This window comes from Poromitra crassiceps (assembly GCF_964638095.1).
Source record: "Poromitra crassiceps genome assembly, chromosome: 12".
NCBI lineage: Eukaryota > Metazoa > Chordata > Actinopteri > Beryciformes > Melamphaidae > Poromitra > Poromitra crassiceps.
The window spans coordinates 15,628,407-15,646,901 of NC_139632.1; the positions used below are offsets into that span (position 1 = coordinate 15,628,407).

At 43.9% G+C, this 18,495-nt stretch overlaps 1 protein-coding gene across 1 annotated transcript in view; it reads left to right on the forward strand.

Moving 5' to 3' along the window:
* Positions 1–18,495, forward strand: part of LOC310785948 (ceramide synthase 1-like) — a 42,102-nt gene that overhangs the window by 1,253 nt on the left and 22,354 nt on the right. The window lies entirely within an intron of this gene.

Consider the following 18,495-nt stretch of genomic DNA (forward strand, 5'->3'; position numbering starts at 1 on the left):
TAGAGAGAGAGAGAGAGAGAGAGGATGCATGTGGTGGTGTTTGTCATGCTACCAAGATTAGCTCCAATAGTAGATTTTAAGGTAAGTGAATGAGTCATGAAGAACGGAAAGCCTTCACCCCCTGGTTAGATAGCTTAACCCCTCTGTCAGAAAATATTAACCCGTGCCACAATCTCCCAAAAAACACAGCTGGGAGGCACATCTGAGGAAAGGCAGAATCACCCCTGTTACACACAGCAGTCTTTCCCACAGGTTCTTGGGTTCTGTATAGCTGGCGGTGGCAGGTTCAATTCCCACAGGGTCTTGGGTTCTGTATAGCTGGCGGTGGCAGGTTCAAGAGTGCACATGTAACACAGTAAGAACATCTGTGTCTTTGCTGTGGGTTCAGGTTGCCGTAAAGAAGATAATTCAAGGCACACATTCTACACTTGCACTCTGTGTATGTGTTGGTGGATTATATGTGGGACTGGCAGACAGACAGGGGAGGAAGTGTACTGTATGTATGTATGTAATGCAATAAACACCTCCATACAGTATGTGTGGTGGGCACTGCAGCCACTAATAAGTCACTGTATGAGGAAGACTGTGACAGCCGGACATACAAACATAGACTGCAAGTCAGAGACATAGCTACTATCAATGCTCTCACTTTCAGCTCGCATCATAATTCATTCATGTAATAATTCTCATGTACAAAATGACTATGAGCATGCCGTTGCTTCAAAGTATTTTGATTAAATTGTCACAAAAGCACTATAATAATGCCCCCTCTAATAATCATTTCACCTGCCAAAGGATGGCCTATAAAGGTTAATTATATCTTATCTTACCCCTCCTCACACATACACTATCAACCAGCATCTTTATCGTTTAATCTGTTGTCATTGACTTAGGACAACATAGTGAGTAAATCAATGACTGGCTGATCTGTTATCATTGTCTCTTAAGTGCAGTTGCAGCACAAAAAAATGTCTGCCTGCCAAGCTTACAGCGTGCCTGGCACATGCTCACATACTGTATGTCACAAATAATCTCAAAGCTGCTGCATGACTTGATAAGAGGACTTTTGTCATGGGGGTGGGTGGGTGTATTGCGTAGGCCTACAAAAGAGGTAATGTGCAGCAGCAGTCATTGTTGTTAGTTGTTGCTAAAGAAACAAGTGACACTCAGTACGCATTTTCCTTCATTTCTCAGAAGATCAGTCAAACAATTCACAGAATCTGACTGTATGGTTTGGTTTATTCTCCCTGTGCTGGCCTGTTTTAGTAAAGCACAAATCTACATTCAGACTTTCCATTGGCCTGGGTAACTTTGGGGGATCAATCAGAGCAGAGATTGATCTCCACAAAATCTGATGGAAAGATTCCGTAGTTTTCAGATGCAGTCAGTACAGATCAGACACCTTTTCATAGGCCTACTTTAAACATAGAAAAACATAGAAAGTGAGTACAATACCAATAGACCCAGCCCTAGCATGGTATCTGGGCATGTGCAGACATGGCTACAGTAAGGCTTAGGCTGCTGTCATAATTGTGTTCAGGGGCTATAGTAGAGATGACAGTTGAAGAATGAATTCAATGATGCTATAAAGTTTCAAACTTTGTTCATGCCGTTTCTTGCTTCTTTCCATAAAAAAAAAGGCAAACAATTGTTATGACAATCTTCTCAATTGAACACACACACACACACACACACACACACACACACACACACACACACACACACACACACACACACACACACACACACACACACACACACACACACACACACACACACATTCATGAAGTTGAGCCAAGGGAAATGTATGTTTGAACACATTTTAGAAATCCGATAGCCACCTGAAGACATCCAAAACGGCAATGTCTCTCAAAAGTAGCATCGCAACATTGTGTTTCTCATCACAGTCCATCACAGTCCCGCTCTGCAGCAGCATTACTAACTGGACAGTTACAGCCTCAGCAAACCCAAGGCTCCTCCGAGAGAGATTGGCCCGGAGCCCAGGACTCCTTTTTTCCATCAACCCCATCAGACTCACTGTAGTACCTCTCTCCACCCTGTTGGTGTTGCCAGGGAGGAGCCCCTAAACTCCAACAGTCTCTCTCCACAGATAGCGTAGATGTGGCCTCTGGCTCCATATCCTGCCATCAGGGGTGGGTGGGTGCGGGGGAAGGATTGCTCCCATCCACGTGCTTTGATGCGCTCTGATGATGTCATAGCAGCAGGCTGCAGCTTGGGGCCTCATGTGTTAAAGCAGATGTGGCCTGGAGAATGCAAAGAATGGGGCGTGTTTTTCCTTTTCCATAAGCGTGTTTTTTCAGCCGACATGATTCATTGACCCTTATGGAACAGTGCTATGGGATGGACCCCCATATGAGGCCCGGATACTGTAAAGGGGGCGGTGAAAGTCGAGGTGCGAGTTCACACTATACGGTGCAGTGCGTGCTTTAGGAAGTAGGTTAAAATGAGGTGTTATTTGGTGCATGTGTAATAGCACCTTTACACGAGTAAACATGTGTACTGTACATGAGGGGTTGAGAGGATGGGTTCAGCGTTCGGTCAGCCGTGTTTGAGCGAACGCAAAATGAGTATTGCTGCTGTCATGCATCATGAAAGCCGAGGCGCCGCGTTGTCAGCTGATTATTTGAGGTCTTATTTGAGGAGCGTAATGACGTTGACTTAAGCACAACAGGGCGATTTTTTAATTAATACATTAAGTCAAAAGTAAATAGAAATAAACGAAACGCGACAAACCCGTCTTTATTTGGCACATCAATGCAACCATCAACAACGCACGCACGGGCAGCTGGCGCACGCACACACACACACACACACACACACACACACACACACACACACGCACACACACGCTTAAATGCAATGGTACCCTTTCTCCCATCTTGGCCCGTCCAACAGCGACCCAGGCGGGAATCGAACTCAGGGCCTTCTTGCTGTAAGGCGACAGCGCTACCACTTTAACACCGTGCTATATGCGTGTAATAACTGCAACTTGTCACTAAGGCTGTCAAAAGTATTGATGGTATCAATAACTATCGATAATTTTTTTTTTTTACGGATACAATACTCAGGGTGCTTTCTCACTGGCGCCCCGGTACCGTTCCCAAGCACACTTGTCCCCAAATTGACCCCAGTTTCGGAACATTTGACGAGTGTGAACGTTGCGTTCCTTGCGTTCCGTTGCGTTCCGGGCGCACAACAGGGAAACGTGATAGGATCCATTTGAAAAGGTGGTCTGGGGAGCGCTTTGGCATGCCCGGGCACGGAACACTTGCGAGTGTGAAAGCTAACCGTTCCAAACCACATAGACAACACACGGAACAAGGATACACTGCAGGCATAGATGATGACGGAAGTGCACTCTGTTCTGTTTCCGAGCGCGGAAGAACTATTGTAATGTGAAAGCTGACCAGCGGGGGAGAGGGGAGGGGGGGCAATCTTTCCCGGGTGTGGAACGGAACGGAACGGAACGGAACGAAAGCAATCGTTCCCAGTGTGAGAAAGCAGCCTCATTTGCAACAGTTAATCAGTTATCGATAGAATCTCTACAAAAAAATGTAAACGGATACTCATTTGCAACAGTATCGATACCAGTAGTGCTTTAAATGAAAAATCAAACATTGACACTGGTTTTTCCCTCGCTATCACTCACTGGTGGTATCTGTTGCTTCAACAAGCTAAAAGCGTTCTGATAGGCTGATGACTAGAGCAGGGCTAATCTGCTGTGTACAGTAAGTGCAAAGTTTTATGAGTTTTATCAGGCCTAGATTATGGAGAAGTGTGCATCGGTCTTCCTTTATTTTTATGCTTCTTGATGCCTTGTCATTTCGCCCCTGTGGTATCGAAAATGGTATCAATTATCTATCGATTCGATATGGGTATCGGTATCAAAGTTATAAATTCTAGCATCGTGGCAACCTTGTCACTACTGATTGAGTATCAGGTTTTGAGGCTGTAGACATTCTGATTTGCAGTGAAATGGCTGATCTGCCATGAACAGAATAAACTACCGGTAAGCAGCACTTGAGTACAGTTGAGTATTGTTTTAGGCTCTGCTTGTATGGAATGGGACCTTATGGATATTAAGGGTCAGCTTAGAAATCAAATCAGTGGACAAAGCAGGGCCCACAGTCATCGGGTGTCCGGTCATGATCCTCTGAAGACAGGCTGTGGTCATGTGAAGTCATGCGTTTGAAGAAGGAGTGTTGGTTCCTCTGACAAACTGTGAAAAGGATATTTTAAGGACATTGAGTCAAAGAAGAGACGTTTCTAGAGTTTTACTAGCATCAATTATTAGACCATACATAGGGTGAATTGATCAGTCAAATCACAGTCAACTCAATTTTTTTTTGCATTCTATCAGCCAATCATTAATTAACGATTGTTCAGAGGTCCTATTTTTGTCAAGAATGGAAAAAAGTGTCTCCTGTCCTGTTGTACATCCAGGCACTTGTGTTATGGATGTTACTGTGTAGTCCAGGGGTGTCAAACTCAATTTTATCCCGGGGCACATCAGCATTATGGTTGCCCTCAAAGGGCCAGTTGTAAATGTAACATGATATATGTACAAAAGTGACCCTCGGACTCCAATTCCCATAACCCATCACTCCCTCACCTCCAGCCATTTCCCCTCCCCTAAGCACACCTGCACCTAATTCTGGACTGATTACCACACACCTGCACTTAAGAGGCTCTAATGAGCCTCCACACTCAGTGTGTGCTCCAGACAGCAGCAGAGGAGGCTGCTTTGTTCCCTTGGTGTTTGCCACTGTACAGATGCATCATTTAAAGCAAATCATCTGTTTACATCTGCATGTACCATCTATCAACATGACTATCTATCATCAAGGGATTTGACCTGAAATAAACACCCTTGAAACTGTTCCTCTGGTCCTCTTCACTCTGATCGGTGTCCCACTTGCTGAGGCTAAAAGTCAACCACACTTATCAGTTTCTACAATATAAATGCATGTATTAAGCCTACGTCACCGTCACGTGTTATCATATTTCATAACTGCCTCTGATTATTATTGGTTTTTACTAATAATAATTAAGAACTAGCTCTGAAAGCAGAATTCTAGGAAAAATATTGGCAAACAGACAACTAGTAGCCTACAACTATTAGAACTATTTAGAATTAGAATTGCATTGCACAAATTATATTCGTTGTTAGCTCTCCACATAAACTTAGGTGCCGGGCCGGATTTGGCCTCCGGGCCTTGAGTTTGACACGTGTGGTATAGTTTATACGCAGGGGTGTCAAACATACAGCCCGGGGGCCAGAACAGGCCCGCCCAAGGGTCCAATCCGGCCCACAGGATGACTTTGCAAAGTGTAAAAATCGCATTGAGAAGTGTTTTCTGTATTCATCAGTAAATGGTAAACTATTTTCATTACCCTTGAATATAGAGAATTGCACAGTTGCCGTCAATTATAATGCACACACAGTTACAGACAGTAGCTTTGATCAATTTGGACTTTTGGAGGTTTTGTCGACGAAGAACACACTCACATAACCCTCATGAAAAAGTACTACTGAATCACTACTCATCACTACTATACATTATCTAATAACCTACTGTTCCACTACTTGAATTGCTATTGAGATGTGTAGTGATTTCACTAGTTAATGAGTAGAGAATTGACCCCGTTCACTAGTCACTACTGATCACTATTGGTGATTACTACATAATGACTATTTAAATCACTGCATGATTACTACTTAATTACTTCTGTCTCACTATTTGGCTTTTGGGAAATGAGAAATGACTATATAAACACTACTCAGCCCTTGTGTAAATGTATTATTTAATTACTACACATTTACTGCTGTATGCCTTCACAATCTCTATGGAATGACTATGTCCTTCTGTATGTGTAGTGTTTTAGCACTACTGACCACTATTGGATTTCTTTTCATTTCTACACAAACCCTTTTGAAATACTATTGAAAACTGACACATTTGCTACTCGTTGCCTATTCAGTATCATGCTATATTATTGTGCATATAAATAATTCGTATCAAACAAGAATGAGTTTACAAAAGCTTTATTTCAAATACATTTATTACATTGAATATTGTCCTATTTACACTTAAAAAAATCATCTATAGCCATAGCATTACTTATCACATTTTAAGGCTTTGTCCTGCACAGAACAGCCACCTACCTGTAAGTCACATGTGGGAATTTACAAACAGACCAACCACATGAAACAAGAAAAAAAAAAAAAAAAAAAATTATTCTTACCAGCAAGCGCCTCCAGTTTCCTGGTATAGGTGGTGCTCTTGACCTCCTTACAGTAAGTACCAGACGCCTTGGCCTGGCGTTACTCTCACTCTGCAAATAAGTTGAACAACAAAAGAAGCTAACCTCCACTCACACACAGAGTCAACCACAACCACCCTACACACCCTCATAGAGACACTGTGGAGCGCGTCATCATTCAGAAACCACGTCGCATGCATGGTCGGGTGTTGCACACAAAGATTATATAATACGGAAGATGAACACTCCAACTTACTTCATTGACCGCAACATCCACATTTTTCTTCTCGCCAATTCTCAATGGCTTCCTTGTTTTCCGGGAGTATAAAAAACTTGAACTGGCGATTTTTTACATTGATTGTCTGCGCAGCCCACCACACAACAGCTTTTAGCTATGTTTAATTCAAGGAATATGACGCTGGTGTGTGGAAGTAAACGGAGAGCTTTCCCCCGTGATAGGCGTGGCCTATTTCATGCAGTGTCTCAAGATTCAAGATTTTTATTGTCACTCCGTAGTACAAGTATCACGTGTGAAATTCTTGTGCTGTAGACTCCGTTACAACATAGTGCAAAATAACAGGGCATATAGGTGCAGGAAAACAAGAGAAACAACAAGCAATAACAGTAAAGAAATAAAAACAAGCCAGAAACAGTGACATTCACTGCACATAGGTGCAAATACCATAGACATAATTTAAACATAATTAAACATTCTGTTTGCACAGGTGCAAATAACATAGACAAATCTCTATATCTGATAGTGTATAAAGCATCTTTGATGAGGTGAACGCAGGCTAACAGGCTAACATTAGCTTTAACTAGCTAACACCATACTAGACTTGGGGGACACCTCGCCATTCCGAAGTGTCGGCATTCCGATCATTGACTTCTATGCTTTCGGAGAGGCGGCCCTTTTTTATCTCCAAAAAATGTTTCGCCGAGAGGTTAGGTTAGGCTTAGGCGTGGGGGGTGGGAGAGGTTAGGTTTAGGGTTAGGGTCTGGGGGAGGGTTCTTTCGCAATGGCGAGGTTAGGGTTAGAATTTTGTCGGAATGCCGGTATTTCGGAGTGCCGACATTTCGGAATGCCGAGGTGTCCCCCTAGACTTGATTGTGGTTTAGGAAAATGCCTTATATACTTACAATTATTGTATCGTCGCTGTCACAGTTGGATTCACTGTATTGGGTGTTTTGAGTCTCTTTCTTGCTGAAACTGCTTTTTCATGAGGGTATAAACAGCGCTGTTGTTCACTATACGCTTTAGCAACTTTATGCACTAATTACTATTTTTTAAGTGCCCCCAAAATTTTGTAAATGCCTCCATTTTTTAGACAGTGGGGGCAAAAGTTGCCCTCAAAATATTTTTTAAATTTCCTACACAATGGTAACCATTTGGTAGAGCTCACAATGTCGGCCCACTCAGCGTCAAACGCCTCTCTGCTGACATTTCTGCATCAGCTATTTATTCTTATGCAAATTTGTCTACCTACACACACACCTACAGAGTAGGGCTGCACAATATATCATTTCAGCATCGTCATCGCAATGTGCACATGCGCAATAGTCACATCGCAGAGCGTGCAATGTCAAGTAAGGTAAATGAACTGATAACATACAGTAATGCATGCCCTCTCGGTGACGTTCTAAGCTCTTTTCCTACTAACTATAGTACTTTTACTCACTTAGGATCCTGCAACTCACCCTGTCTGTGGCTAAAAACACGCTAACTTCCTACTACGTCAACCGCGCACGTTACCCACTAGGCCACCTTCTTAAATGAGCAAGGCTTGATAGACCTATTCAAGACTTTTGGTGAAAATTCCTGTATTTTTTCATATCGCAATATATATCGCAGAATAAAAAAATATTGCAATGTCAGTTTTTTCCAATATCGTGCAGCCCTACTACAGAGTACTGACACACACACACACACACACACACACACACACACACACACACACACACACACACACACACACACACACACACACACACACACACTGGTGCTAGCCTCTCAGTCCAGACAACAAGGCAGGCAGTGGTCAAAGCCTCTCAGCAGCAGCAGTTTATAGACCCTCTTTAAAATTCCTCCAACAGCCCCTCACACACGCACACGCACGCACGCATGCACGCACACACGCACGCACACACACACACACACACACACACACACACACACACACACCGTGTCATGTAGTCAGTCAGAGCAGAGAGGAGCACGCCGGGCAGCTCCAGGTTGCAGAGCGTATGGTCCAGAATAGAGCGGGAGCAGTGCAGCTCATTGCCTACTGTTTGGTCTAAATGTCAAAGCAGCCTGAGGTCTGACATGGTCCATAACCGCAGGTCCCAGATCAGGTTCCACTAAGCTCCTGCTCATTGTGGTGCATTAGAAGCACAAAGAGGAACCTGATCCTGGATTTGTGGTTTGGGAAAGTGCTATCCATTCTGTCAAAAGTGCCTACTCAGGAGAAACTTCCTTGTAAATTTGACACTGACCAAGGTGTAATTATTATTAGTTGCATGTATGCTCCGACCGCTCCTCTCGTCATGTCCTCTCATCCCCTCCTCTCCTCTCCTCTCATGTCCTCTCATCCTCTCCTCTCATGTCCTCTCCTCTCCTTGTCATGTCCTCCTCTCCTCTCCTCTCATGTCCTCCCCTCTCCTCTCCTCTCCTCTCATGTCCTCCCCTCTCCTCTCATCCCCTCCTCTCCTCTCATGTCATCCCCTCTCCTCTCATGTCCTCTCCTCTCCTTGTCATGTCCTCCTCTCCTCTCCTCTCATGTCCTCCCCTCTCCTCTCCTCTCCTCTCATGTCCTCCCCTCTCCTCTCATCCCCTCCTCTCCTCTCATGTCATCCCCTCTCCTCTCATGTCCTCTCCTCTCCTCTCATCCCCTCCTCTCCTCTCATGTCCTCTCCTCTCATGTCCTCCTCTCCTCTCCTCTCATGTCCTCCACTCTCCTCCTCTCCTCTCATCTCATGTCCTCTCCTCTCCTCTCATCTCATGTCCTCTCCTCCCCTCTCCTCTCATGTCCTCCCCTCTCCTCCTCCCCTCTCCCCTCATGTCCTCTCCTCCTCTCCTCTCCTCTCATGTCCTCCCCTCTCCTATCCTCTGCACATGACTCATATATCCGCTTCCTCATCACACATCATTTTAGTGAGCAACAGTTACTATTGCCTGGCACATGCTTTCAGGGGTTTTCCCTAGCAGTTTTGAGCACAATCTAAGCCAAATGAATAATGTAAAATCAATGGTGGTTCCCAGGGGACTACTTTAGCAAGTTTTGTCTTTGTCTTTGTCTTTTTTCTAAAACAAACCAAAAAACCCAAAACATGATTATTATTATCTCCTCTGGCTTTACCAAATGTTTGTACACACACATAGATATGGTAATGTGGTCCATAATGATGTGTGGCTTTACTAAATATTTGTACACAGATATGGTAATATGGTCCACAATGATATGAAATTGATTTTTTTTTTACGTATGATTTTCTACCCGCATCCATTTGTATTTGGTGTCGTTGCTTCATGTTCTATAAAGCACTTTGCCCCGTGCCGGACCGGTCACAACTTATATTGACTTCATGCTGCACGCGGCCCGCTCGTGTCACACGTCAAAAATAGATGCCGAAACTCTCACTGCAAGCGCTGCAAGGCGAGGTGATGCGTTCCAGCCGCCTGGTCTGATCGGCCTTCCCTGTTAAAGAGCATGGTGCAGGTTAGACACCACTTTGCATTCATATGTGGGACTTTAATGTAGCAATTAGGATTACCTTTTCTTTTTTGATTTTCCCCCACACATAGCTGCTTCTAGACTGTTTTTTGTGAAGCATCTGGCAACCCGCAAATCTAGCAATAACACCTGTGATGATTTTAATACACAATAACCAATCGGATTATTGCCTCCATTACCTCCGTACGCCCAGCGTCTGTCCCGATCAAGAGGCGGACCTCCTCTCACCTCCTCTCTGCAGCTAACACCTAACAGCTAAACATGGCTACGCAGAATTTTCTCGGCTTCTTCAGTGCCGAAATGCATTCTGGGCAGCGTTGAATTATCGTACCAGTGCAGAGGGAAGTAAATTATTGTACAAATATGATAATTATTGTACATCTGGTGTTTTGGAAAGTTTTCTGCTGTACACATTGACTGTATATTATTATTATTACAGTAAGTACAGTAGCCCAAGTGTCGTCACAGGTTTTATCTGCACAGATGGCTTTTTTTTTTTTTTTTTTTTTACATTTGTATTATAATGCCACCTTTTTCTCCATATTTCTGCCCTGTGGGGGCAGTTCTAATTTTGTTTTTAGTTTTTTTTGGGGGTATTTTCATAAGAATCTTGAATCCTAATTGTAAATTCATTTTTTTTAACCTGCACCACACTCTTTAACAAGGATGCTGAATGTGAGGCGTTGCTTCTTCAGCGTTGCTTCAGCATCAGATATGTTTGGGTTGTTACTCCATCAGGCCAACAGAAGACCAGCAGGCCTCAACTTTTGTCCACAATCTCTTTGTAGTTGTGTCTGAGGGCACTTCCTGTTGATACAATTGGCTCAAGCAGTGGATAAAAAGAATTGACTCAAACAACACACTCCCATCCCTTCTTTTTGCCATCTATCAGGCCTATGATGTTGATTTTATTGATTTTACTTTTTAGCGTTTCCCCTATTTTCTCCACAATTGTACTTGGCCAATCTCCCCCGCTGCCCCGGTCGTTGCTCGCTCCATCCCCCTCTGCTGATCCGGGGAGAGCCGTAGACTTGCACATGCTTCCCCGGATACATGTGCAGTCGTCACCAGCCACTTCTTTTCCCCTGACAGTGAGGAGTTTCTCCGGCAGGATCCTCCCAGGTATGGGAGGATCACGCTATTCCCCCCAGTCCCCCCCCCCCCCTCCCCGAACAGGTGCCCCCGACTGACCAGAGGAGGCACTACAAGTGCATCGAGCAGGACTCATACACCACTGGCTTGCCACCAACAGACACGGCCAATTGTGTCTGTAGTAGGAACGACGTCTGACCAAGCTGGAAGTAGCGCTGCTGGGAATTGAACCCGCGTGTGCGCGCTGGCAAGCGAGTGCTTTTATCTCTACACTACCCAGACGCCCCCTGGTGGCGGGCGAGTGCTTTTATCTCTACACTACCAGATGCCCCGGGCCTCTCATGTTTATGTAACTTTACGTGGTGGTAATTTGTAGGGGGGCTGTTTCATGTGCCGGAGCAAAGTATGTTGTTCTTACAACAGACAGTGGGTCAGTCAGTGGATGAGTTCACTTGATGCTGAGAGAGAGAGAGAGAGAGAGAGAGAGAGAGAGAGGAGGATGAATCACAGGCAGAGCAGTGTGAGACATTCCAGTGGGGGAAACCACACGCGCTACAATCCAGGCTCATGAATCAGTTGTGTTTGCTGACTGTGACAGTCAAACCCTCGCTTCTGGTCAGCTGGAATGTGTTGTGTAGCCTTGACCGTGCTACAGAGCTGCTGTGGCTGACATCTCTCAGTCCACCCCCTCCCTCTCGACCCTCCCTCCCTCCCTCCCTCTCTCCCTCTTTCCTTCCAGATAGACTCTCTGGACGGCCATTCAGCAAACAAAAACACATTGTAGTTGTCAGACATGGCAGCTGTCTTTCTTCCAACAAGGCCACTCTGTTGAGCAATGATCAGAGGAAATGAAAGTTCATTGTGTCTATACACAAAAATAAGAAGGGAGCTCCTTGAACTTTTCAAGAATAGTATTTAATCCCGAAGTAATATATTCGTGTACACAGCAGTGTTACAAACATAATATATCTTCAATAGGGTACACGGGCAAACAAAACGCTACGCGCGTTTCAACCACACAGGGTCTTCATGAAGACCCTGTGTGGTGACCCATTGTGTACACAACATGCACTAGAAAGACCGTGTGTGTGTGTGTGTGTGTGTGTGCGTGCATGCGTCCGTGTGTGTGTGTGTGTGCATGCGTGCGTGCGTGTGCGTGCGCCCGTGTGTGTGTGTGTGTGATTGACATCCACAGACTGTTGTGTTGATAATGGTTTATCTGGGTATTTCCCTTTGCTTTGGTTCTAGGCAGGATCTCAGAGGCATTCTTGGGATGCAATTAGCTCTGTTTCTCTTTCTAGCTATCTCAATCTCTCTTCCTCTCTCTCTTCCTCTCTCTCTCTCTCCCTCCCCCTCTATCTCTCTCTCTCTCTTCCTCTCTCTCCCTCCCCCCCCCCCCCTCTCTCTCTCCCTCTCTCGTAGTGGAAGAGGCTGCTACATCTCATGGGCTTGGAAAGGGAACGCGTGCATTTTTTGGGGGGAACAACTTAACAGTGTTGTTGCTCAAGCCTTTCTTCTCTGTCTTCCTCTCTTCCCCAAATCCAGCGCGTCTTTCTTACTTCCTTTTGAAGTCATCGTCTGTCTGTCGCCATTGCTTTCCCTCCTCTCTCTCTTCCTCGTCCTCTGTCTCTCCGCCCCTTTAGTTAGCGTAACAACATAGCTAGTTAGCCCAGAGCCGTGTGTGTGACATCTGCGAGTGATTACAGAGGTTGCTGTAACAAAAGGACTTGTGCCAAGGTGTGACTCAGCCAGACCACACAGACCACACTCTCCAGTCACAACGTTCAAATCCCCGGAAACAGGTTGAAGACATGATACGTTGTTAAAGGATTAGCCTACATATCTGCACAGTGCAGTCGATGCTCAAGATCTAAAGCCACAAACTGACTCGAGGACGGAGCAAACAGTCCAACTTCTTCAAAGTGAGACTGATGTAGCTGTATGAGAAGCACGTAGCTGATGACAGTCTTCACTAGAGATCCCCCTCACACACACACACTTTTTTTGTTGCAGTAAATCCATAGTCCTGAGCCTTGGGTGTGCCGTTCACACTTTAGATTCAATGATCTCTTCACCCATGCTGTGCACAAAGCCTTATTCCTGTTTCTGCAACGTTTGTTTATTTTGTTCTGGGGATCTTTGTAAGAGGCAATCTTCAGTAGGGTTTGTTTGCACTTCCTTAAAAGGTCACACAGACACACATGCACATGCACGCGCGCGCACACACACACACACACACACACACACACACACACACACACACACACACACACACACACACACACACACACACACACACATTCAAGTTCTTTTATCATTACCTATAGTGTTGGGGCCTAGTTAGTAGTGTTAATAGAATAAACGATCACCTGCTTGGCTGGCTGTGGTACTGTATATACAGTATGTATGTCTTTGTGTGAGTGTGTGTGTGTGTGTGTGTGTGTGTGTGTGTGTGTTTTAAGATAGGTTTACATTACCTGTGGCTGTGCAAAAAAAATCGATACAGTCAGCAACATATCACAATATTTTCTTCCATGATACTGTATTGATTTTCCAGAAAGATACCGCAATTTCTTTTTTTTCCAGAGCCATGTGTTCAGTGACACAATAAGAATACTTATATGCACTTTATTATGGCATAGATCTAGATTTCATTTAGGTGACACAAAATAAGAATACTTAAGCACTTTATTATTGCATAGATGTAAATTTCGGTTAGGTGACACAAAATAAGAAATAAATAATACTTCAATGCACTTTGTTGTCAATATATGGCAGCTACATTTCAGTGTTTCAGTGTTCACACTGGGTCCATAGGTCTCATTCATGATCAAAAGAACGAAAACAAAAACTGACAATTAAGAGATTATGGCGATTGGATCGCCTGTCAGTGATCTTGAGTAACCACGATTGGACGATATGAAAATAGAGACGCTTGTCCAACCCTAATGTATATAGACATAATGTACACACACACACAGTGTTCCTCCACCTCTCAGTTCTGTACATACACGCATTTGCATGTTGAACACACACACATACTATGTACTGTATATACACTAGGGCTGTGAATCTTCACTGGCCTCACGATTCGAGTACGATTCAGAGGGCTACGATTCGATTATAAAACGATTATCAATGCATCTCGATGCATCTTAAATCGATGCATCACTTTTTTCCCCCAATACATGATTTATTTTTTCTCACTTTCTTTTTTCTCACTGTGTGGCTACTTTTAAAATAAAAGTGCACATGGAATTGCATTGTATTATGATCCATAATTAAAATAAACAAATGCATGTACTTCCATTATATTTTATTCGATTATATATATATATATATATTTTTTTTTTAATAATCGATTTTTGACATTTGTGAATCGATGCAGAATCGTGCACGTCCGCATCGCGATGCATCTTATAATCGATTATTTTTGACACCCCTAATACATACATAATGTATACACAGAGTTGCTCCTCATCTCTGTGTTGCCACTAGTCACATGGTTGCTGCATTATGAATGACAGCCATATGTGCCCCTGCTGACCGTTTGGACAGACAGCAGCTTGTGTGAATAGCTAAACATGTCTCCGCCTTCTTCCTCACAATCAAAGATCTTCAGTGTCTGGAGAAAAGACAAGAGCCTCTTTCTCTTTCTCTCTCTCTCTCTGGACATAAGATGTCTTTCAAGGATTCGCAAACATTTGTTCTGTCTGCAAAGTGAAAGTTGATGATGGTTTATAATGGCTGTCAAATACAGTGTGTGGGACAGACAGAGAGAGAGAAAGGGAGAGAGCCCACTATATGAAATGACCACAGATCACTAGCTCAGCATTAACACCGTTCATAGCTACATATATACTACTGTATATACTGCACAGAATAAAGGGCTTACTCTCATCATCTCTCGCAGTCTCATAGAGCTGAACAGTCACGTGACATCTCTTGCCCCGGAAGTGAGTTTCCCATTCATTTTCTCCATAGACATTTCGGGGGGGAAATCCTTATGAGTTTTAAGGCTGGAACCAAGCCAACCCGTGACCTACTGAATCGTGAGTGACCAAAAAAAACAACATTTCACTTGGAGCAGAAACAAAATATAAAGACGGGAAAAAAATCTCCTCTTTATTTTTTGTCCAGTATAGTTTATCTCAGAGGATAGTGCAGGAAAGTGTGTATTTACATTATTCCTTCCATTCTTCCATTAACATTTTTAAATCTCCCCTAAAACATAATCACAACATCTCCTAAAGCTAAGATTCCGCAAACCACAAATGTGCGTGTGTGTGAATGTGAATGTATGGTCTCTAGTGAGTGTGTATTTTTTTTAGCTTAATCCTCTGAAGGTGTTCTGCCACTAAAGCCAGGTAAAATGACTCTGATGCTCCAGGAGTTAACTTGCATGTGGGGTTAACTTAAAACAGCTCCACTGGCAAGAACTAATAGGCTATAGACTTCTTTACAGGTCCTTCTCTTTCCTGTTGCCTTTTCAGCATGCGCACACGCACGCACACACACACACACACACACACACACACACACACACACACACACACACACACACACACACCATACACCGCCACCCGGATGCCCTCTAGATAACTCCCGAGTTCCAAGGCATGTCTGAAAGTGGCTACACACACACACACACACACACACACACACACACACAGTGCCAGAATACTTGTGCAGGAAGCTTGCACATGCCACTGCACCCTGGAAGGTGTCAGAGAGACCTGTGTCGTATTTGAATGTATTTGATGCATCTGTACAGCTGCTACAGAACACTTTGTATGATTTCTCCTCACTTAAAATAGGTCTTTGGCTGTAGTGGCCCTGCGATGGAACCATAGACTGTATCAAAATGTGTAGTAGTCCTGCGATGGAAACATAGACTGTATCAAAATGAGTAGTGGTCCTGCGATGGAAGCATAGACTGTATCCAAATGTGTAGTAGTCCTGCGATGGAAACATAGACTGTATCAAAATGTGTAGTGGTCCTGCGATGGAAGCATAGACTGTATCAAAATGAGTAGTGGTCCTGCGATGGAAGCATAGACTGTAGCAAAATGTGTAGTGGTGCTGCGATGGAAGCATAGACTGTATCAAAATGTGTAGTGGTCCTGCGATGGAAGCATAGACTGTATCAAAATGTGTAGTGGTCCTGCGATGGAAGCATAGACTGTATCAAAATGTGTAGTGGTCCTGTGATGGAAGCATAGACTGTATCAAAATGAGTAGTGGTCCTGCGATGGAAGCATAGACTGTATCAAAATGAGTAGTGGTCCTGCGATGGAAGCATAGACTGTATCAAAATGTGTAGTGGTCCTGTGATGGAAGCATAGACTGTATCAAAATGTGTAGTGGTGCTGCGATGGAAGCATAGACTGTATCAAAATGTGTAGTGGTCCTGTGATGGAAGCATAGACTGTATCAAAATGAGTAGTGGTCCTGCGATGGAAGCATAGACTGTATCAAAATGAGTAGTGGTCCTGCGATGGAAGGATAGACTGTATCAAAATGTGTAGTAGTCCTGCGATGGAAACATAGACTGTATCAAAATGAGTAGTGGTCCTGCGATGGAAGCATAGACTGTATCAAAATGAGTAGTGGTCCTGCGATGGAAGCATAGACTGTATCAAAATGTGTAGTGGTCCTGCAATGGAAGCATAGACTGTATCAAAATGTGTAGTGGTCCTGCAATGGAAGCATAGACTGTATCAAAATGTGTAGTAGTCCTGCGATGGAAACATAGACTGTATCAAAATGAGTAGTGGTCCTGCGATGGAAGCATAGACTGTATCAAAATGAGTAGTGGCCCTGCGATGGAAGCATAGACTGTAGCAAAATGTGTAGTGGTGCTGCGATGGAAGCATAGACTGTATCAAAATGTGTAGTGGTCCTGCGATGGAAGCATAGACTGTATCAAAATGTGTAGTGACCCTGCGATGGAAGCATAGACTGTATCAAAATGTGTAGTGGTCCTGCGATGGAAGCATAGACTGTATCAAAATGTGTAGTGACCCTGCGATGGAAGCATAGACTGTATCAAAATGTGTAGTGGCCCTGCGATGGAAGCATAGACTATCAAAATGTGTAGTGACCCTGTGATGGAAGCATAGACTGTATCAAAATGTGTAGTGACCCTGTGATGGAAGCATAGACTGTATCAAAATGTGTAGTGGCCCTGCGATGGAAGCATAGACTATCAAAATGTGTAGTGACCCTGTGATGGAAGCATAGACTGTATCAAAATGTGTAGTGACCCTGCGATGGAAGCATAGACTGTATCAAAATGTGTAGTGGCCCTGCGATGGAAGCATAGACTATCAAAATGTGTAGTGACCCTGTGATGGAAGCATAGACTGTATCAAAATGTGTAGTGGTCCTGCGATGGAAGCATAGACTGTATCAAAATGTGTAGTGACCCTGCGATGGAAGCATAGACTGTATCAAAATGTGTAGTGACCCTGTGATGGAAGCATAGACTGTATCAAAATGTGTAGTGACCCTGTGATGGAAGCATAGACTGTATCAAAATGTGTAGTGACCCTGTGATGGAAGCATAGACTGTATCAAAATGTGTAGTGACCCTGTGATGGAAGCATAGACTGTATCAAAATGTGTAGTGACCCTGTGATGGAAGCATAGACTGTATCAAAATGAGTAGTGACCCTGTGATGGAAGCATAGACTGTATCAAAATGAGTAGTGACCCTGTGATGGAAGCATAGACTGTATCAAAATGTGTAGTGACCCTGTGATGGAAGCATAGACTGTATCAAAATGAGTAGTGACCCTGTGATGGAAGCATAGACTGTATCAAAATGTGTAGTGACCCTGTGATGGAAGCATAGACTGTATCAAAATGAGTAGTGGTCCTGCGATGGAAGCATAGACTGTATCAAAATGTGTAGTGGCCCTGCGATGGAAGCATAGACTGTATCAAAATGTGTAGTGGCCCTGCGATGGAAGCATAGACTGTATCAAAATGTGTAGTGGCCCTGCGATGGAAGCATAGACTGTATCAAAATGTGTAGTGGTCCTGTGATGGAAGCATAGACTGTATCAAAATGTGTAGTGGCCCTGCGATGGAAGCATAGACTGTATCAAAATGTGTAGTGGTCCTGCAATGGAAGCATAGACTGTATCAAAATGTGTAGTGGCCCTGCGATGGAAGCATAGACTGTATCAAAATGTGTAGTGGCCCTGCGATGGAAGCATAGACTGTATCAAAATGTGTAGTGGCCCTGCGATGGAAGCATAGACTGTATCAAAATGTGTAGTGGTCCTGCGATGGAAGCATAGACTGTATCAAAATGTGTAGTGGCCCTGCGATGGAAGCATAGACTGTATCAAAATGTGTAGTGGTCCTGCGATGGAAGCAT